Raw genomic sequence first — 24,760 nt, forward strand, 5'->3', positions numbered from 1 at the left:
CCCTGGTCAGCCTCAGTAAGAAGCTGCGATCCCTGAGAAAATCCTCCAAAGCTAGTTACAAAAACAAAATCACCACTGATTCTAAAGACAACCACAAAGTACTCTATAGCTATGTCAAGAATCTCAATGGCAACACTCAGATCTGCTCTGAGTTACAGCACAATGGCACTAAATATACAGAACCAACTGATATTGCCAACATCCTGGCAGATAGGTTCAGTGCTAAGTTTACCCCCAATCACCCCCTAAAGAGCCCATCTCTATACCAGAAGAATGCAAAGTTCCTGTAATCATGGCTGCACAGGTAAAAACCACACTCTCCAAAGCCAAGAACACAGCATCCATGGGACCAGACAACATCCCAGGCTGTGTTCTACACGAACTACAGAACGAACTGGCACCCCACCTAAGTACCATGTTCAGTCATAGCCTCACCTCAGGCTTTGTGCTTGCTGAATGGTGCACAGTGATGGTTATCCCACTCCACAAGGGGGGAGCCACCACATACCCCAGGAACTACCGCCCCATTAGCCTGATGAGCCTGTTCTGCAATGCCATGGAATGTATCATCATGGAACTTATAAACAATGACACTGGTAATCTCCAAACTCTAGACCCCACCCAGTTCAGGTTTATAAAAGGCAGATCATGTCTCCTAAACCTGATAAACATCTTTGAAGCAGTCACCAAAGCAATAGACAAGGGTAAGGTGGTTCACACAGCCTATCTAGATCTTGCCAAGGCTTTCAACACCATCCCCCACTCTAGAATTATAGATAAACTCACTAAACTAGGTATAAAGCCCTATGTCACAACATGGGTTGCCAACTGGCTCACTGACAGAACCCACACAGTGAAAGTAGCAGACTCCAAATCCAACTTCAGACCAGTGACAAGTGAAGTACCACAGAGTTCAGTCCTGGGTCCTCTCCTGTTTGGTATCTACTTCTCTGAAGTACAGGCTAACATAGAAGGTCCTTGGCTAATGAAGTTCGCAGATGACTGCAAACTAGGAGCCATAATCAAAACTCCTAACGATGTGGACATCCTACAAAAGGGCCTCACTGAGACAGATGGCTGGTGTCAAAGCCATGGCCTCAAGCTCAATGCCAAAAAGTGCACTGTCATCCCCTTTGGTAAAAGCTCTGTACCCATGAACTACAACATAGGCGGTAGTATACTTAACACCAAAAGTATGATAAGAGACCTTGGGACACAGGTGGACAGTAGTCTCTCCTTTGATAATCACATCGCCACAGTAGTCAGGAAATCCTTCCAAGTGGCACACATCATCACAAAAGGCTTCTCATCCAGAAAAAAAGAGGTCATTGTTCCCCTCTACTCATCACTCATTAGACCCATTATAGAGTACAATGCCTCTTTTGGTATGTACCTCACAAGACATCTACAACAACTGGAAAGGCCGCAGAAATACCTCACAAAGATGATTACTGGCCTCAAACAGATGCCCTACGCAGACCATCTCAAAAAACTCCAGCTTTACTCCATCGCATATCGCCTACTCAGAGGTGATCTCTGCCTAACATACAAAGCTATGTCAAACCCAGAGCTGTTGGACATGCTCCACTTAAAGAAATCCCAATCCCTCCAAGCTACACGCTCTAGGGACCTAAACCTTGTCACCACAATAAACAGAACATGCCGGAGGGATAGATTCCTGTCCCAGAGACTTCCCATACTCTGGAATAAACTACCTATCTATATCAAACAAAGCTCCTCATTAGCACTCTTCAAGAGAAATCTTAATGATTGGATGGGAAATAGGAAATTCACCCCTGGGGATCACCTCTGTTGCTCTGCTTGACAGTGGCACAGGAAAATAATTTTTTTGGGTGGCAAAAGCCAGGGTACCTTTTTGGCTGGGCTCGTATAGGCCCCAGGGCCGATAGCCTAGTACCTACCTATGAACCTTCAGGTTGTGCCACATTTAGAGAGGTGTAAATCCATGTGTAAAATTAAGGTCACTCATCCAGCTGTCTGAACTACTTTTGAAGAATAACAAGGAGTCAGATTGCTTGACATGCTGTGAGAATGTATTCCAGAGCAAACAGAAGCACTAAGTGCTAAACTAATCTCCCCATTCTAGTTTTATTTATCCCTTGATAAAGACTGAGATGCCTGTTTCCGGTTTTGGCTGTATAATTTGATTTACCAAGATAATGGCGGTTGAAAAGAAATAGATTTCTAATGGCAATGTAAGCTAGGTACTTGGGTAAGCTAGCAGTGGAAGTTGGTCAAATGGTTAAGCTGTCTACCTTACAGATATGAGGTGCACAGTTTGATTCTCACCTTTAAAGGAAATTGTCTTTCCTTACAAGGGCAGCTAGCCTAATACTGACCAATAAGCTGGTGCCCCCTCAGACTCTAGTATAACAATGATATGAGGACTGGCACTCCATTCTCACCTGGGACCTAAGTGTTTTGAAACCAGAGATCCTTTTGTTAGGAATCCCTGTGCCTTTTCATTTTTATAATATGCCTGGGTAAGTGCATTCCAAAAGATACATTATTTTCTATCACAGGTCTAGCTAAGACAGCCCATAGAAGAGTAATGGCTTCCTTGGTTTTATAAGAGAAGCTTTTGGCAATTAGTTGTGAAATTTAGAATGATTTCCTAACTATAGTCACCACATGATGGTCAAAGGAGAGGGAACTATCTAGAATTCAGATCTCTGATCACTGATTCATATGGAAAAGGGAGATTTTCAGTTCTGCTTCATGAAGGAGATAAATGTACATTTACTGGTGTTTAGGTCCTTTTTCTAAATACTAGGAAATCCCTTTAATTTGTTCTTTTTGAAGTGTATATGTATCCAGAGTGGATTTGACAAACACACAAACCTGCAGTCATTAGCAAACTTTGTTGTCCGTTGCTCACTGTTATCAGTCTGGAAGCTCAAATAATTGATGTCAGACAAGAGGAGGCCCAGAACAGATTCCTGGAGGACACCACTGGTCAGCCTCTCTCTCTCTTATTTTCTCTGTCTGAGGATGTGGTACCCATTTGGACAACATGCACTCTATCCTTAAACTAGCAGGCTATCTATCTTACCAATCTGGAATTTATGTTTAAGTCCCTCAACATATAAACAAATCCGTCATGACACAGTATTAATGCTAGATGCAGGTAAGCAGCATAGACAATATAACCACTGTCAACTTCCTCAGTGACTTTCTCAAAGAAGCTGTCAAGATTCAGCTGGCAGGATCTGACTTTCACAAAGCTGAATTGTAGTGGCTCTGTCTCAGTTTACAAAAAAAGTAGTAAGACTGATGGGTATAAAATTTCTGGGGGCTATAATCAGCCTGCCTTTCTTGAGGGATATTACTACAGCAGCGTGCCAAGATTCAGCTAAGCAGTCTGCAGCAAGGCAAGGATTTAAGAATCTGAGGAGGGGATCAGTGAATGCATGCTTGACACTGTTTACAACATAAACTGGCATTTTGTCTGGGCCCATGGTGGAAGTATTCTTTGTGTTTGAGTACTTAAAGAATATGGTCCTCGGTGATACAAGGTGGGAGTGACTCAGAAATGGTTTTAGAGAAGACTAGTTTCAGGGGAGAAATTTGCTGTGACATTAGACTGTATTCTTTTTATGTCTTTTGGGTTTGAAATGGGCTCATTAGGGAAACTCTTGCAACAGTATTGAGAGTTATTTTTTACTTTTCTGGTGTAACTGAAGAAGGACTTGTATTTATTCTTGCTCCTATTGCTATGCTAGTCTTAAGTTGTCTGATGTTTTACTGTACAGATGACTTTGGTCTCTTAGTGGGGCAGTAGCCAAAAAAGGCAGTTTAAGGAGTGTCTTCCATCTTTTATACAGTTTGTTTATATTGGTAGACTACCAGGATGATTTATTTTTGAACATGTCACCATATTTGATTTTGGAAGGGACTGCCAGGTTAATACATTTTTCTAGGTGGATGTAAAAATCATTAATCAAGGTAAACTGTGTATTTGATATGAACAAATTTAATGATTTCATCATACAAGTTGTATGAGGTTTCCCTTTTTGAAGTCTCTTATGAGGAAGATTTTGACTACTAAAGGACAGGAAATTCTGAGGATAGGAGTAAACAGACTATGGTCAGACTTTAATAATAAAGGAATGACCATGGGACAGGAGCAGATAGGGGTCAGCTTTTATTACTATGAAGAAAATAATGTTTATGCCTCTGGTGGGTTCAAGGACAATCTGATCCATGGCATTTTTAAAAAAAAAAAAATCCAAGAATTGCTGGGCATACATAGCACTGGATGTATAGGTGCTCCCATCAATGAAAGGATAGTGGAAGTCTCCAAGCGCTACAAGTGTCCTTACTTAGAGAGATATCCTTTAAGAATGCTATGATTTTTTTCAAGGTTATCTGGAGACATGAAGGGTAATCAAAAGCAGGCTACGACTTAGACATTTGATTTCTATAAGATGAGCTGAAGTTTGATAATCTCAGTAGAGGGGGTCTCTGGGTGACTGTTATGAATGTGTAGCTACAGCTACGGGTAGGTCTGACAACATGGCAGTCACAAAACTCAAGCACAGAAGGACTGCTCTCTAATAACTTGAACAATGTCTTGGTAACAAAACATACATGGATGCATTTCAGATACATGTGACAAAAATCAGGCAGTTTTTTGTTAAGATTCCTGGTGCTTTTTATCAAGCAGAGAAGTTGTTGAAGAAAATTAGTAAAAAGTTGAAGGAAGTATTTTTTTAGGAAAATGGCTAGAGTTAAGTGGGAAAAAATGATTCTTCACATAGACCAAGGTGGTTTACAACTGTTTGATTTGAAGGGGTACTTTTGAAATATACAGTTAGGTCTCACATAAGCAATATAAGAAGTTTATAAATCAAAGTGGAAATCAATTATGAAATGGGGAGAAGTCAAAGACTAGCTCAAGTAAAGTTTTTAGTTGAGTCTAGAACAAAAGCTGCTGTTAAAAAAAGGATGACCAGTAAGGTATATAAACTATTGCATGATAACTATAAGAATCAATCAGGAAAGGTTAAAAAGACTGGTAAGAGAGACTAGAAAGGAAATTTACAAAAGAACAGTGGGAGAATATCTGTATGGCTTACATGTATAAAACAAAATCCAAAAGGTTTTGGATTTTTAAGTGTTTGCAGAAGCATTTTATACCCCAAGCAGACTTGGAGAAACTTTCCTCATGTAGATAGTGAGACATATTAAATGAGTTTCATAAATTAAACATAGCTTCCCCTTATCAATTTTATATTGTATCTACCATGATACATGACATGAATCCTATACTTCAATGAAATATAAAATAGAAATAGTTTTTTATGATAACAGAATTGCTTTTCTGCAAGTATAGCATGGAACAAGATAACCAGGGACAAAGAGGAAATAAGGTGACAAGGCAAGACTGTCAAAATAAAAGAATTGTGACACAGACAATCTATTGAGAATTACATTTTTCCACATCACCTAGAGACTTTCTGTTCCTTGCAGAAATGAGAAGGCCATGTGAGGATCTGAGATGGAAAAAAATATATAAAGAGACGGAGTTGCTAAACTACTGTCATTGCTAGTTAATTAGCCATCTAACCCTAGATAACCTGTTCTGTTACATGTATAATTTTACTGCAGATTTTCTTATACAATGCAATTTTTTGCTCTTCCAACCTGATCAGATTAAATCATATTTAACTTCTAACACTGCCTCTTTCTAGAAATGCAGAACTGTAGAGGATTAAACTAAGATATACTTCTCAATGCTATATTTTCTGATGTGCAAAAAATAGAATTGAACTGTTGAATGTTGCTCTGTAATCTGTGTTTTAACAAAAGACATGAATGCCAAAACAATAATTTCACAGTCAGATTGTATCTGATGGGAGAGAGAGAGAATAGGGAATGTATTTTTTTGGGGGGGTGTAGTAAATTGGCAGATTTTAACAAATTCCCCATGGAGTACTTTTGCAGACATGCTGGGGAAGTACATGGTTGCAGGAAAGGACTCTTTTGAACTGAAATACTGGATCTGAATTGTCCAGATAGTATGACCTTTCTATGTTTGATGCTACTTGCTGCTAAAAAGTAGTTAATGAGAAATGGAAATCAAAGTCTAAAGCGAGTATAAGTAAAATACTAAATATTGCAAAGGGGATAAAAGAACTGGAGTTGGGATCTTAGAAAAGGGAAAGAGAAAATAATATGGTAATAAATGGAATTTTTGGTAACAATACATGCAGAATAATGTTCAGGGTGAAGAATGGGGTTTAAGTGAAGATAGAAATTGAGCAATTTATTAAATGTTGTAATGAGTGAAAATTGTTGAAAAGAAAAATACTTATACCCAAGGATTTGTGTGAAGCCTACATGGAGTCGACATGTTTGTGTGATGAGCAGCAGAGCTAATCTGCTACACATGCTGCACATCTCACTTACATAAATACAGTGAGGTGTCATGGCCAGCAATAGTGCAGACAGATGGGAAACTATGCAGACGAACAAACGCAGCGAGAACATGCATGCATGTTTGCCTCTAGGCAAAGTTGCTCTGTGAGATTGCGTAGACAGCCACAATGACTACTAGAGGTGCAATTACTGCAACGACTGCAGTAAGAACACATCACAGAAAAGTGCACTCAGTACAATGTACACTACAACAGGTTTTTGAGTAATGAATATGGGGTGATCAGCAAGGACAAATGTAATGCAACATTAATTCACAAGCCAGGGAAAGTATGCTGATTAAAATGGCCACAAATATAAATGATAGGAATGAAAAAAAGAGGAAGCTGGCATGTAAAATATCGCAAAGTTCACAAAATAGGATATGTCAACGTATGTGCACTTCCAAGACAATCAGTAGCAAAACATTAAGCACATATGTACATAGTACAGTATGTACTATTGTTTTCACATTCTGTGTGAGTATATTCATATCATTACACATGACAGTATATATGTGGTTGTCACACAAGGTTACATTTCAAGAGAGATGAATGGTTGTGATATAAACGTCACTGACATGCTCAATGGAGAGGACATTTAGCAAGGATGTTATATACAATAGGGTGTGTGGGAATGTTGTGAATATCTGCAAAATAACTTGCTTGAATATGACTAAAATGTCATCATACCTCACAAACAATCATGGATAAATTAGCAATAGACTGTTGGACAACTGTTGACAGAAGCAGGCACAGTCAGAAACAATTTTTAAATATTAAAAACATTAATCTGTGACATTGCCAGAATATGCAAGTTTAAATTATTATACATGATCTGCAGGAACAGATGTGTACAACTATAATGGTTGCCAGTATTATATAAGGGGAAGTTACCACCCCTTTTCCAAAAATAAACTGTCTTTGGAGGGGTTAAGTGGGACATTGTTATGACTGGAGTTGAATTTAGGGGCAATTCTGGCCATTTGAGAGGTCTGCATGAAACATAAGCCACAAGTACAAGAATCAAATCCATGGCAACAATGTTGTCAATGATCTCTGCATTTGCTGGGTGCAATACAGTAATGCATATCACACATGCATCTTGTACAAAACCTTTAAGGAAATTGTGCACTGTCAATTCCTAATATGTATGCATACCAAAGAATAGTTCTGTATTGGCAACAAGATGTGTGTAAACTCACTGCCCAAATGGAATACACTTAGCTAAAGCATCCCTGGCTGACATAGGTATCGACCATAAGGATAACAAAAGTTGCAAGCAACACAGCTGGGTATTGCATATATGTGACACATGTAATAAGAATGGATAATGTCTGAAGCATCTGTAATTGATGAGTGAATTAAGAAGTGGTGTGTTATAATGAATGGTACAGCAGTATGTGAGACTGACGGCAATGCATCAACTATGGCCATGTGCACAGAAACTACAGTGGTACAAAGTCTAGCATCAATGAGTGCGGAAGCTGTCACTGTGATATTGTTCACATGCCAAACAACAATGCATAGAGCACACTGCATAAACGCATGTCAAACCTCAAGACATTTGCCACATGACCACTATCCACTGACATTGCCAGTGAAAATTTTATATTGGCATGAAATCCTGACATGCATGCATATGATTTCATGCAAATTATCAAATGGTGATACTGATATGATATACTGTTATATCTGTGATGATGTACAGTCACAGATGTACCTAGGATGCAATTGGACTTCATAGGTTGATAGCTTCATAGGTGAGTACTAAGCTAATGTTCCAAGATGACATAAAATCTTAGCCATATTTAACATGAGTTTCACAATTCTAAATAGTTATGTGAATAAAGTTCACACAGTTATGAGCATATGCCTCTATCCATGAGGGATATGGGTGTAACACCATGAATACAATTACCATTAACCATCCATTGATTTAGGTTGCACTTGAATAGGGTCAGGAAAGGCCTTTGCTTTGCATGAATAGGAACATTGTTCCAGAGAAGGTGTAGAGTCCGAGAGATGTTTCTATTTCTCCAACATGATTTATTATGTAAAAAGCTAAGTTAACATCCTTGGAAATAGTGATTTCCATGCAGTTTGCTTTAACAATGTGTAACATTACCATCAGGGCCAGACTGTAGAATGCGCCTAGTTCAGATACAAATTGGCCTTTAGTACAGAATACAGTAATATAGCTTTCAATCTTTCACACAGGACTTGTCTTTTATACCCTGTATCTTCATTGTGCAAAATCTCCAATGTTACTCCATCTGCTGCACATGTGTGGTGTGTTCCATGGAGAAGGGTGTATTGTTCTTAATTAAATTAATGTTGTGATAAAGGCTGAGTACAATGGAATTATAATGTCCTTTGATATGGATGACATGCCCATACCTATGAGTTGTGCTACATAGAAGGGATTTGTCACCACTGTGGAAACATGTTGGTCGAACTTCCAATTACTACTGATCTGAGTACACAGATCACATACCACTGGGTACACTCATTAAGTTGTGCTGTCTATATTGTTATACACTTGGGTATTTGCTTTTCAAAATGGAATAATTATGCTTTTTTGGACATGGCTCTGGCAACAATCATTTGGTGTGAGTTAATAATTTCTACAGTATATCACTACCATTAATGGATTCAAGGACTGTCCACAATTTGCAGTCATGCATAAATTTGGTTGGGCAAAGACTGTCTAAGTTTGCTTTGATTTCTGTAAATTAAATAGCAAACAGGAAAGGGCCTAGTGTAGAACCTGTGGTACTATACTGTTCACTGTTCTCTTGCTAGAGGTGAATTCAGACACTTTGACAGTATGTGTCCTGTTGGTAATTCATTATGCTATCCACTTGATGACATAGTGGTTAATGGCCAGCTGAGACAGTTTTTCTGTAATACCTGAGTGTGGAATTGTGTCAAATGCCTTGTCCAGGTCAAGTTAGTTGGGATGCATATTATGTCCCTCATCCGTGGCCTTAGTGACCTTCTCAAAGAAATAAACAAGACTTAACAGACATTATCTAGCCTTAATGAATAAAACATAGGTTAATTACATGGTCAGGAGATTACCCATGTCCTTGTTGATAAGGTCCATAATGATTCTTTCTATTGGCTTACCATTGATTCTAGTCAGGTGTATGAGTCTATAATTACCTGTGGTGGGTGATGGTCCCCCTTGTTCAGACAAATGACTGCTGCAGTCCACCATTCTACCAGGAAATAGCCTGTTTGGAGGCTGTGGTTAAGTAGGGATCCAACTGTGTCTGCTAGGTCATGTTTTAATTTATTGATATGACAACCTGGGATGTTGTCAGGGCTCATTGGTGATGTGTTTTTAGCTTTAGAGAGTGCACAAATAAGCTGCTTTTTGAGAAAATACGTTGAGTAATTTTTGTGTGTATACCTTGGATGATGAGCAGTGGGGTCAGGGGGGTGAAGTTTGATACAAATCTGTCAGCTAGTTGAGAATTGGTAGTGGTAGTGCCATCCAATAGCCTTGTGAGTACATAGCTGTGTATTCCCCTTAAGATTTTGTACTTACTAAAAAAAGATTTGTGACAACACCTCCATATACAAGCTTGGGTATGAATCACATCACGCACAGTGGAACTGTTAACATGGTTGTACAACTATACCTATTTCATGATATTGCATTACTTGTACATCATATGCCTATATGTTTATCATTGGAAATGTGTGTGTGAGGACTCTGGTACCATAAATGGCCACATTACTGCCGAGGTGGATGTCGTTCATGCAGAACAGTTTCTGACACAAATGCTGACAGTCACACAGTGCTGGTGGGCAACACCTGAATAATCCTTGTGAATAGCAGTACAATTGTGCAGACAATGAATTGCCCAAGATTGCAAATTAATCTGATCTGTTTATGTGTTTGTTTATATAACGGCATTACAATATGTGAATGAAACAAGGTGTATGTGCTGATGTAATCAATATGATGTAATATTGCTGCATATCATATAGCATTTCATGATGGTAGGTATACACAAGCACATGTGTGTCATACTGCTACTGCCACTGTGATGGCTGAATGATAAATGTGAAAAATGTTAATATACTTTATTACAAGAACATGTGCATGACTAAGGCAGCAGTATACATTGCATCACCCCTATGTCAACAGTCCTCAAGAGGCATATTACAACAACTGTTATTTTATTACACAGCCCTTCCATAACAGTTATCTTGCAGGTAACATATACTTTAACAAGACTGGTGTGCAAAGTGTGGATTATGGATTTGCTTTTGTGCTTGCACTGTGCACAAATACATTATAAGACAGCTTATTAACCTATACGCAATAAGCTGTAATGAATGCATTTTGCAGAACTGAGACATACATGTACTTGTTTCTTAATATACTCTGTAGATTAGATAACACACTCAGTCGTGTGCGCGCACACACACACACACACACACACACACACACACACACACACACACACACACACACACACACACACACACACACACACACACACACACACATTTTATAAACAACATGAATGCAAGTATTGCTGTATGAGTGTTCATATTGTGATGAACTGATGTCCACAGTAAGACATGTATCAGACAATCTTGATGTCTAATGTCAGCATAAAACTTTAACAAATGTAACAATGCAGTTGTGCTCTTTAATTCAGTATTATAGTTGATATTAGACCTTTTGCTAGGAAATCCAATTTCAAGTGCATGTGTGCAGGGCACACAAGTCTGAGTAAATATGTGTTCAGTGACTTATAAGTACCTTCCCTTTTTTGTGTTTTTTAATGCCTTTTAATGGGCTGAAGAATAACTGGGCAATAAATATAGTAATACATACCAAACAGCTCTTTATCTAGTGCAACGCTGAGAAACTGATTTGAGCAAATGATGGCAAAGTATTTGTGCATGCAAGATTCACATTTAATAAATACAGCTAGAACTTGAGAAGTAGTTATGCATGTATGCTATGAGAGAAATAGCTGACGGATACCATGGTTTTCGTACTATAGTTTATATTACAAATGCTGCATTCTAACTTTTATGATATTAAGAACTGTTGCTGTTGCCTTCCCTAATTACGCGGAGCTAAGCAACTAGCAAACACGATTCGGTGCTTAAATGAAAAAAAAAACAGTAATATTTCTATTTGTTTGCTTTCCTTTGCAGCACAGAGTAAGTGGTGATGCATGCCCATCAGCACTTTGGACAGTACTGAGTAGAAAAACACATGTGCTGCCTAGCTTTCCCAGTGGCATCAGGTGTACGAGAGTACATTTATGTTCAGAGCACAAATATCACATGGTTGAAATTTAGCTCATTTAATTTTTTACACATGGTGTGATAATTCCTGTAACTGAGAATCAATAACTACAGTGAGGTACTGTATAAAAACTCATCAGTCAAGTGATTAATGTCAACACTTCACATAGGAGTTTGCATTTTTCTACATTTAGCCATCTAATAAATGTCAGTGTAAATATACTCGGACTAGTGCAGCCGATGGCAAAAACTCACCAATTTTTGCTACAGGATATGAACATCCATTCACCATTACTCGACATTGGTGTGTGATGCAAAACTCCACCTCCACGCAAATGCAGATGACAAAAAGAGAAGGCTTTATTAGTGTCATTTCTGCCATGTATGTGATGTGTGATTCTATTTTTTGACCAGATTAAAGGTGTGAAAATGGGGTAGATAGGAAAATGGTGAAATGGAGGGGCAAGCACTAGGAAGAACAAAGGGGAAGTAATATAGGAATTTTCAGGTGGAGGTTTGGGAAAGGACCATAGCTGTCCAGTTCTTTAACACTGTAATGTGAACATGTATAGAAAAATGGATGTATTTGGACTGTTACCACAACAGAGATAGATGACAACAACACAATCATTGTTGTATAGCCATTTGGACTGAATTAAGTGTGTCAAGAAGACACATATGCAACGTGGAGAGCTATGTATGGAACATTTTTTTTTTGTAGGACAGGTGCTTCTTTTTTGTTTGGATTTCATAACAAGAGGAATGTTGGTGAAGGGATGTAGGAATGTTAGGATCAGGTAAGTGGGATAGGTGAGGAAGCAGGTGTAGACAAAAAAGACAGACCCATGGATGGTGATGGACACAAAATGTTGGAGGCCACCATGATGAGGATATCAGAGGTACATGCCTGTCAAGCATGGGGACTTTGAGAATCTAGTCAACCCACTTTCAGAACTGCCATCACTGTCCCCTTCCTTAGCTTCCTGTTGGATTGCTTGATGTTTGTTTTTTTCTGCATTCCTACAAGCAACTTCTCCAGACAGCTGAAGAGTGCACTAATGCTACTTTCTAAGACCTCTCACACTATAACTAGCAACTTCTATAGGGTGATATAATCCTCTCCTCCACCAATACTCCCAGATGAGGAAATGCTACCTGATGTTGGTGTCCCAGGTAGTGCAGGGTCTGCAGAAACAGTACTCTCAGGCTGCATCCAATATGTGCTCGGTGTTGGTACGGCAGCCGGTGGAAGTTTTGCAGGCTAAGCCACAGTGATTGGCCTGCCTCCCTGTGCTGAAAATCACTTGGTTGGCAGAAAAGTATGACATGAAAACAATGTGATCACACATATTGAAAAAATAGAGAAAGAGAGAGAGAGATAAGGGGTGGAGTGTGAGAAAAAATTATGAAAACCGTTATATATGACATATATTCTTTATTACAGTTAAATATACTTTTACCATTATATTAGCTACAGATCTTTCAAAATCGAAAATATGGTTATGAATATCAGTAAAGTATGAAGTCCATCCCAGGGCAGAAAAAAAACTTTAATTACAGAACCATAATTGTCAAGATACCCCCAGTTACACATATAATTCATATGGTATCATGTGCATGCTCAATCAACCTGCTATATATAGTTATTGTTATGCATAGTTATCTTTATACTGTTTTTTATATACATTATAGTGGAACACCATTTATAAAAAACCTGGAGTACACTGGATTAGAACTCAGGCTCATATGTGGTGCAGCTATGAACTTGCACCTGAAGATAGGCAGCAGCTGTAGTTTTTACATTCAATACTGTCCAGAGTGCTGACTACCATGCAATGCTGGTTAGCATATTTGTGAGAAGAAAGGCAAAACAAGCAGCACTGGTTCATCTCTTCAAGTGCCAATGTTTCTTTTTTGTCTGTAGCAATGAACTCTGTTTGCACACAGATGAGCAATGTGTAAATATTACAGGCAAAAGCTAATGTACATAATGTTTGTTTAGAATGTTTATGATTGTTTATCACTAAAATAAATGTGTGACTCAAACCATGGTCTTGTATTGCATGCCTCAATGCCTTTACAAGGTGTGTTACACACACAGTTGATTCACAGGTGTAATTTATGCTATCATTATGAACCTACATGCTGACAGCTACGCAATGCCACTAAAAGTGATTGTGCTTCATAAAGCAACTAACATTAATTTTTGAATATTTATACATTTCAACATATGTGTACTAAGCCATGCACTGCACAAATATTAATTACAGGAAAAAAAGAGAAACAAAAACAATTTAACACATGCTAAAGAATTACACAGCTCTGAATTTGAACTATCATAGTAATGAAATTACAAAACACAGTGGGAGTGTATCTCTCTTTGCCACAGACACAACTTTGCAGCAACAATCAAATCATGTGCTGCAAGCAATTCACATTTCCTCTACAGTATTAACAAGACATGCACGTATACATTCTCATTTGGCTGTACATGTCTGGCTTATATATTTAGTGCAATGAGTGATCACACAACCATTTATGAATGTTTGCACATATGTAGCTCTGTATTCTGTTTGTTTTGTGTTAATTTTACCCTTATCTTTGCTGTAATCTCAGACATGCAATCTATAGTGGATTGTGTATCATTCTCCTTTAACTGTATGATAAAAAAATACATGACAGTGAAAAATATTTTTCAGCACAGGCAGGAGAGTTCATTTATTATTGAATAAAAATTATAAATGTGAGCTGTTTTGTTTCATTTAAAAGCTTGCTGAAGTTAGTTCCAGACTTTGGAAGAGTATTCTCACTGACACACCTACTGCTGCGAAAATAGTCTGAATTATTGCTGTTGTGTTTTCCTTTTCTCTCACACTGATCATTCACAGTTGCAATCTGTTAGCAACTAACAGTGTTGTAGAGTCTACACTATGTTTACATCTACTACGTAAAGTCAAAAGTTTAGTAGTCAGCAATTCTACGGAGTTCACACCTCATTTGCATCTTCACTGTGCTTGGATGGTTGAATCTACACTATAAAAAGGTAACCGTGCACCTATGGAACTTGAAGATGACGGGACTGGTGCATTTGGACCAAACAGAAGTTTGTTATTCCCTTGAAGGTGATTTATCTTAGAGAAGGCTCCTAATTTGGCAAAGGTTGCTTGTATTATCTAAGTACATTCTAGATGTAGTAACATTTTCAAGTATTATTCAAGTGCATTCTAGATATAGTAGAATGTTCAAAATCTAATTATATATCCAGGAGACAATGTTCAAAATCTAATTATACATCCAGGGGACAAAGGAAGTTTTGTCTGTATACACTTCTTAATATTTCACTGTTGGCACAGGCATTTTGGCAGGCATTTACATTTCACAGATAGAAAGATTACAAACTTTTATCACCAGTATTATTTTTACAATTTGATTTCACAATATTCTATGCTATTGGAGAGAAATGTAATGTACATGTCACTGACACAGGTGTTATGCTTCTGAGATGGCCCGGAGCCACCTCCAGGGAATTGGTGGGCACAGTGAGAAGTGACTGCCAATAATATATACAATTAATTATTTGGTATTCCTTGGTTGGTATGGACCTTCATATGTTTGTCATTTTGAGGGTGGGGGTGCCATCTACCATTGGGTATGGCAAGAACAAAAGTATGCTCCAGTTGCTTTTCTGTTGAAAATGATATTTCAGTGGGAAACATAATGCATTGCTTATGTGGTATCCCTTGGTTTGATCATTCATTAGTTTGTGTGTGGGGGGTGGTGGGACAACTACATAACCTTGAGGTTTGCTTAATGAAAAGTGTGTTTCCAGTCCTTAATGTTGACAAATGTGTATGTAAGCAAGACATGAGTTATGTGATACTTATGTGTTTTATCCTTCTTTGTTTTATGATTATGATACCCAATCTACAAAACTGTGCTGGTGGTGCTGCAGTAGCGCTGTCGCCTGACAGTAAGACATTGTCTCATTCGATTCTCAGCTAGAGCTTCTGTCTGGAGACATGCGTGAATGGGCGTACATTCGTTGAAGGCTGTGTGTCAGAGCTGGCAACTCGGCACATAAAAATCTACTGCCAATCATTAGCGGACCGGAGTTCTGCTGCGGCGACCCCCAACTGGGAAAAGACAAAAGACACAACATACCCAAATCCATGTAAACCCCCTTTCAGTGAATCTGAAAATGAAGTCATAATTCAGACTTTCAGGCACCATGGAGCCTTTCTGCTTGAGAGAGGACATGGGGATAAGACTACCAAAATGCAGATTTGGAACCAGTTAGTAAACAATAACAATACAGTAGGAGGTTGCAGTAGGAATTATGATTAGGTGCATATCAGGCCACTTATATGATTTCATCAGCGTTTATAAGCTTGATGAGGTATCTTGTCCTATCATCACATCAAACAAGACAGATTTAACAGACAGGGCATCACACGGAGGCTGGTGGGCTGGCCAAATGTTCTCCCGTTTTAGTGAGTACTACGTCCAGGACATTTGAGCCTCTTGTTGGTGTCCTAACTAGCTGTTCCAGACCATCTACATTGACAAAGTCCAAGTATCGATGGTTGGATAATTATTTGGGCTGTATGGCAAGTTACTCCATTAAGTCAAGGTATGTGATATGCTTTTCCTCTTTCACAGTGGGGGATCTATCACTAGCCTTGATGTGGTAGGAGGCTTTGCCTATATGCCTATCCTTAATAAAGATGGATACAACTCTTCTTTTGGTTCTTTTTTTATCTGAAGATATGGAAGTCTTTGTAGTCCTGCATGGCTGGGGTCCTTCCCACTCCTTTGACCCATGTCTTGCTGACTGCACAGATGTCAGCATCTTCCAAAATTGGGAGTGCAGTTTCTTGTTTAGACTCCTAGCATTAAACAGCAGTACCATGAGCTTATCTGAAGAGGATTTTGTTATGTTGGGATTTTATGTTTTTTTTTACTGTCCCTAAAAAGGTATAATAGGGGTGGGTAATGCCTTTGCTAGTATCAGAAAGCCTAGAGGAAACTGATGCAGACCATCACTGGCAAAGCTGTGTGGTGTGATGACCATGCCTCACAGGCTGACAGATACTGGATCCCCTTGGACTTCCAGTTGTTAAAGTCAATCATTTTTTGTTTGTATTGTGGCATCATCCTTGGGGTGGGTAGAATACTGATCAAGCCTATGCTTATACCTGTCTGTGACACATAATTTGAGAGCTCAGTCATGTCTCTCTTCATATAGTCCAATGAGGTACATTCCAAATCATTCATCCCCCACATGGACTATGACAGAGTCATACCAGTACTTGTAGTTGAGTTACTTGAGTAGTTGAGTTACTTAATGGATCTTGGCATCTGACAGGCAGCAAACAGTAACCCACTCCTTATCAGTCTGGTGAAGGGAACATCCGTGTGTCTCACAATGGAGTCACCTATGACTGATACACTAGGTTTTGTGGTGTTACGCCTTATGAGGTTTTTTGTTGAGACACTGGGGTGTGTGTTATTATGTGATGTGATTGTGTTTTGCAGTGTCATGTGTGTAAGATTTTTTTTCTGTTTGGGAGGCCTCTAATCTTTTAGTAAGTTACTAGTGATTAGCTCTGCATATGTGGGTTTATGTCACATGTACTTATTTAGTGTGAGAAGGGTGTGTTGTGCTGACAACCTGCTTGGCATTCAATTTGTCCTTATGTGAGATCATTTCCTCCAATTTTATATGTAACTACATCTCTCACATAAAATATTTGTTTCTTTCAGGTGTAAGTGGTTGCCAGTATGCATGAGACAGTTGCTACATTGCCTCAGGATGCCAATGCCTATCAGGATGGCCAGAGAGGTGATGGGGAAACTGCCTGTCTGTGATAGCAGGCTCTTACTGTATGTTTTATTAGGGAAGGGGAAGGGTTAATTTTTAAAGGACTGTTCTGACAGTGCTGAGACTACAAGAGGGACCTTATACTTTGTGTTGGTTAAGTTTGATCAGTAAGGCAATGTTGCTCAGTGTACAACTGAGTTGCTCCTAGAGGAGCAGAAATGCTTGGAAGAGTTTCACTGACCGCTGTTTAGGGAAAAACTGAGCTTCTAGGCTTTTGCATCTATACAAGGGCCAAAATGTGGAACAGTCGGGGGGTACAGAAGTTGAATCTGACACCAAGATTGTGACTTGCCCATCCCCTGTATTTCCTTCACACATAGTCAGTATGCCCATGCATAGACATTCCACTCATCCCTTCAATACTGGACAGGTCAAGAGGGACACACTTGATCAGGGTATTGTGGCTATTGTGGGCTTAGTGCCATAGCCAAACTGTGGGCAAGGTGCCATGCAGGAGGGTTGGTAGGGATGCTTGGAGGAGGGCTGTTATTCACCATCCATCTGATCATGGTGTGTCATCATGTGCCATTCTAAGTATATTTAGGGCAGTCTTGGAGACACAGGCACATTCCACTATGGCCTCTGAGGACATGCTTGGGTTCTAGATGTGGCACATGCTGATGTGCATGACTGCCTCAGCAGTGTGGCCAATTCAGTAGATCAGATGAATGACATGATAGAATGGGCAGTGTCTGTGATGCAACATCTGCTGATGGGGGGGGCAGCATCCATCTGGCTGTAGGTCAACAGCATCATCTTCTATTAACAAATGTGGCCATGCCCAATTCCCCTCCCCATTGTGACACTACTTCTACTGCTCTGTTTTTGATTGAGTTATCCACACTCAGATGGGGTAGGCCATGGTGTCATGGACCTGGACATAATTGAGAAGAGATCTAGTCCAGCAGACATCGCTCATGTTCAGGTAGCGCCACCACATCTGACCATGGGTGCACCAGTGCAACTCCTGGCAGAGCCAGTTCTCATGATCAGGGGCAGCAATGATGACTGATACCTCTACCTTGCACGGCTCACACCTGTCCAACATGCCAGGGCATAGAGCTAGCACAGAGATTGACTGTGTTCATGCAGACACTCACACACACATTTCACATTGAATGTCCACAAAGACACATACATAACAGGTGCACGAGGCATTCATGAGACTTGCAGGTCATTCTGTCTCATTGGCCATTTGATAATTAGCTACATTTCTCCCTGCCTGTCTTTATTACTCTCACACGCTCTCACTGCATTTGTGTCAGCCTTGGCCTCCTGCCCCATACAATGCCTTGTGCAAATGATGATATCTGTGCCATACCCTTGTTTCTATCTTTTGGATTCAGGGATACATATGTATTTCTTCTGATGCACTGGGTGCATAGCTGACTGAATGCTTAGTATATATGTGTTGGTGATGGTATTTTGAAAATTGCACTCCTTTCTTACAGCTTGTTTGCTGTTGTAATTTATACCTCAAAATCATTGATATGTCATAGCGCCTTATTGCTCTAGTTCTGACAATGTAGGGATAATTAGAGACTTGGGAATGTTTTTTGTATTGTGTGTATTTTTGATGCATGAGGCCTATTAGCTGATAAACAGCAGAAATCCATTGACATAAGTCAGTGTTATCACATATCGATGTAATTGCTAGACAACTCACATGTAGTTTGCTCAGATACATTTGCAAATAACAGTATGCAAGTGTCTGCCATTCATTTGTGTTCTTAACCATTTCTTATCCTGTTCCAGGCTCAATACTTACTTTGATAGTTCTGCCATTGCAATAGTTTAAATTTATGGCTTACTCTATGTGATGCTAGCAGTACACAGCCATTACATGGTTAAGTAAATTTGTGAGCATTATCTGGCATCAATTTTACTGTACATATGTGCATGAGATGAAAGTTGTACCCCATAGGTTGTGAATATGCGTGTTATCTGTTGCTTCTTGGCCAAGGCAAAGGCATATTGTACACGCCTACATCTACCTGCACCTGCAGTGGCTGGTGGTTCCTCTTCTGAGCCCTCACTTGCGTGTTGCTGTGGTGACCTTCCTGGTGGTGGTGGAATGCACGTCTCTTCTCCTTGTTGTTCCTGCTGCAGCTGTTTTCTCAGGATAGCATTGTGTAGGATAGCACAAACAGTGAAAATTTCAGCACACGTACTGAGATCGTACTTCTAGGCACCAGAACTATGACATCAGTAGTCCAAACACACACACTCTGTGATATTTCTTGTTTGAGCATGTACCTCATAGGATCATAGGAAGTTACTAGGCTAATGACCCTAGGGCCCTTACAAGTCTAGCCAAGTTTTACCCTTATTTCCACGATCAGCACCTATCACCTCTGTCCAACAGGGACATGGGTGGAACCCCTGGGGTGGACTTATGGTTAACCATCCAATCGTTCAGATTGCATTTGTAGAGGACCAATGTGCTGCTCTGCTTGACATGAAGCGGGAGTCTTTTCCAATGGTATGGTAACCTCTAGGAGACCAATCTGTCCCTCCAGCAGTTTCTATTAATATCACATACCAGGTTAAGGCCATTAGAGTAATAACCCATGTACAATTTCACTTACAGATAGGCAGCATTTCCAAAAAAGCATGGTCAAAGATCGCCTTATATGCAAGGCAGAGATCACCTCTGAGCAGTCTGTATAAAACAGAATAAAGTGACAGTGATTTCAGATGGTCCTCACAGGACAGATGCTGAAAACCTTGAATTTTCCTCGTGAGGAAACTTTGTGGTCTCTCTAATTGCCGCAGATGTTTGGAAAGGTACATACCAAAAGGGGCATTGTACTCAGTTACTGGCCTGATGAGGGAAGAGTACAGGGAGGTTATAACTTCAATTTTCTGGAGACAATACCCTTTCTTATGACATGAGCAATATAGAATACCCTTCTTACTACTGTGGAGACATGGTGATCAAAGGTAAGGTTGCTTTCAACCTATGTGCCCAGGTCTCTCACCACTGAGTGTGTACTTAAGGTGTTATTATTGATCTTGTAGTTAGCAGGAACATTACTTTTAAAAAAAGGGATGATAACACTTTTTTGGCATTGAGTTTAAGGCCATGACTTTGCACCAGTCATTTGTTTGTGTAAGACCCTCTTGTAGGATGTTGACATCATTTGGAGATTCTATGACTGCTCCCAGTTTGCAGTCATCAGCAAACTTTGTCAGCCACAGATTTTTAGTTTTAGCTTGCACTTCGGATACATATATTCCAAACAGTAGAGGTCCGAGGACTGATCCCTGTGGAACACCATTGGTTACAGGTCTGCTGCTCATTACAACATTCCTCTCTGTGTGTGTGTGAATTTCTGATTGATGTTATCAGCCATGGTTTGAACGCCTACCCTGCAACACACAGTAAATGCCCTTAGGGGATATCCCCCCTGGAAAACTTCTAGTAGACCTGAAAGTTGTGCCAGATATGGGAGTCATGGTAACTACCAGGGTTATAATAAAAACGTAGCACAAGAGCAAAAGCAAGGGTCAAATCTTATATTCAAAGCCAGATACTTTTATTAGTAAAACAATGGATAAGCGCTTTCACTATAAAATAGCTTCATCAGATCACAATGTTAGCTTAACATAGACAGTTTAAATACTAAAGCACATAGTGAGTACATTCAAATGAGCCAATCATCATCACATACCAATTAGTTCATTTAACATTTAAAGCAGCAAATACAAAAATATATGTCAGTGCATTCATTACTGCTACTAATCATGTAAAAAATCATATAAAAAACTTTATCATGACTAACACCATTTAAAAATGCTTCCTTTGAATACAGCATAAGATATAAATATAGTATAAGATTTAATAAGAATTTTCTTATTATTAAAATGCATTATAAAATATATATTTGTATATATCTATTATTCTAAAAATATAATATAAATATTTAAAAATAAACTCAGTATTCTCATATCTTTATGTGTTCATGCTTTTCTAAGTACAGGTTTGATAGAGACTTTGTCATTTAGTCCTGAGCCTCTATCTGCTCTTAGTAAAATAATCCAGTTGTTTTCCTTCTCCTCTGTGTATGTCATTATGTTACCTCCTCTTACATTAGGTTCTATTACTTCTAGTACCCTAAATTGAAATTCATGTTGAGTGTTGTATGAGACAGTGTGCTTGGCTAAAGCATTCTGTGTATTACTTTTTCTGATGTTATAAATATGTTCTCTTATCCTGTCACGTAGTGGGTGGTTCCTCTTACCCACATAAAATGATGAACATATTTTGCAAACTGCCAGGTAAACAACATGAGGTGTCATACAATTCGCATGTGTAGTAAAATAAAATGTTTTACCATTATTTGGATGGATAAATGTGGTATTGCTATCAATATAACAACAACAATTGCAATGACCACATTTTTCTGTATGTCCTGAACTAACATTCTGTGTAGCTTTTTTTAGGATAACAGAGGAGCCTTTTTAAGTTGTTTCTGTTCCTATATATAAAAGAGGGTTCTTTACCAACTATATTAGAAATCTCTTCGTCAGCCTTTAGTATATCCCAATGTTTACATATAATATTCTTGACTTCAAATAAGTCTGTTGTATAGCTTGTTGCAAATTTAACATTCAAAAGTGTCGAAGGGATATCAGTTCTAATGATATCCTGTGCTGGGCCAAAATAAGGTTTACCTCTAACATCACGTGAATTGAGGGCTTCAGTAGTGTATTGTTCTATTTCACTGATTTTGTAGCCCCTATTCTTTAATCTATTCCGTAGACATGACAGATCTTTTTCTAATCCTGTTACTGACGGATTTAGCCTAGAACATCTTAAAGATTGTCCTTTAATTATGTTTTTAAAAATCTGGGGTGGATGCATACTCGTCCTATGTAACAGCATATTGCTGTGACAAGGTTTCCGATATACCCCTGTGTTGATGAGACCATTATGTAACCTTTCTACATAAACATCTAGGAATACTACTTTCTCATAGGAGTACTGCATGGTAAATTTCAAACAATTTGTCAAGCTATTCATGATATTTAAAAACTTTTCTAAGTTATCTACTGTTCCATTCCATAGAAAAAAGACATTGTCTACAAATCTACGAAAATGACATGTTCCTTAAAAAACTTTTCTTTAAACAAAACTTCTTGTTCCCAGAATGCTAAAAACATGTTGGCGTAGCTGTTGGCACAAGGAGTGCCCATTGCTACGCCTTCATGTTGCTTAAAAATCTTGTCATCAAACATCAACATGTTGTTATAAAGCACAAGTTCAAGAAAATGAACAATCAGATCTATCAACAACTCAGAATAGTCACTACATTCTTTTAGATAATTTGTAACAAACGTTAAACCTAGTTCATTGGGTATTACAGTAAACAAGGACTGTATCTCTAGGGTGACAAAATAACAAGCATTGATATTGTCACAATGTGTGATGCATTCATAAAGGTCTACTAAAAATTGCTTTGTGTCACGTAAGACAAATTTATTTTTATTCAAAATGGGTCTTAAATCTCAGACATGCAATCTATAGTGGATTGTGTATCATTCTCCTTTAACTGTATGATAAAAAAATACATGACAGTGAAAAATATTTTTCAGCACAGGCAGGAGAGTTCATTTATTATTGAATAAAAATTATAAATGTGAGCTGTTTTGTTTCATTTAAAAGCTTGCTGAAGTTAGTTCCAGACTTTGGAAGAGTATTCTCACTGACACACCTACTGCTGCGAAAATAGTCTGAATTATTGCTGTTGTGTTTTCCTTTTCTCTCACACTGATCATTCACAGTTGCAATCTGTTAGCAACTAACAGTGTTGTAGAGTCTACACTATGTTTACATCTACTACGTAAAGTCAAAAGTTTAGTAGTCAGCAATTCTACGGAGTTCACACCTCATTTGCATCTTCACTGTGCTTGGATGGTTGAATCTACACTATAAAAAGGTAACCGTGCACCTATGGAACTTGAAGATGACGGGACTGGTGCATTTGGACCAAACAGAAGTTTGTTATTCCCTTGAAGGTGATTTATCTTAGAGAAGGCTCCTAATTTGGCTAAGGTTGCTTGTATTATCTAAGTACATTCTAGATGTAGTAACATTTTCAAGTATTATTCAAGTGCATTCTAGATATAGTAGAATGTTCAAAATCTAATTATATATCCAGGAGACAATGTTCAAAATCTAATTATACATCCAGGGGACAATGGAAGTTTTGTCTGTATACACTTCTTAATATTATTTCACTGTTGGCACAGGCATTTTTGGCAGGCATTTACATTTCACAGATAGAAAGATTACAAACTTTTATCACCAGTATTATTTTTACAATTTGATTTCACAATATTCTATGCTATTGGAGAGAAATGTAATGTACATGTCACTGACACAGGTGTTATGCTTCTGAGATGGCCCGGAGCCACCTCCAGGGAATTGGTGGGCACAGTGAGAAGTGACTGCCAATAATATATACAATTAATTATTTGGTATTCCTTGGTTGGTATGGACCTTCATTTGTTTGTCATTTTGAGGGTGGGGGTGCCATCTACCATTGGGTATGGCAAGAACAAAAGTATGCTCCAGTTGCTTTTCTGTTGAAAATGATATTTCAGTGGGAAACATAATGCATTGCTTATGTGGTATCCCTTAGTTTGATCATTCATTAGTTTGTGTGTGGGGGGTGGTGGGACAACCACATAACCTTGAGGTTTGCTTAATGAAAAGTGTGTTTCCAGTCCGCAATGTTGACAAATGTGTATGCAAGCAAGACATGAGTTATGTGATACTTATGTGTTTTATCCTTCTTTGTTTTATGATTATGATACCCAATCTACAAAACTGTGCTGGTGGTGCTGCAGTAGCGCTGTCGCCTGACAGTAAGACATTGTCTCATTCGATTCTCAGCTAGAGCTTCTTCTGTCTGGAGACATGCGTGAATGGGTGTACCTTCGTTGAAGGTTGTGCATCAGAGCTGGCAACTCGGCACATAAAAATCTACTGCCAATCTTTAGCGGACCGGAGTTCTGCTGTGGCGACCCCCAACTGGGAAAAGCCAAAAGACACAACATACCCAAATCTACAAATCCATGTAAACCCCCTTTCAGTGAATCTGAAAATGAAGTCATAATTCAGACTTTCAGGCACCATGGAGCCTTTCTGCTT

Source organism: Protopterus annectens, chromosome 8.part0, assembly GCF_019279795.1.
Source record: "Protopterus annectens isolate FY-2018-M chromosome 8.part0, PAN1.0, whole genome shotgun sequence".
Classification (NCBI taxonomy): domain Eukaryota; kingdom Metazoa; phylum Chordata; order Ceratodontiformes; family Protopteridae; genus Protopterus; species Protopterus annectens.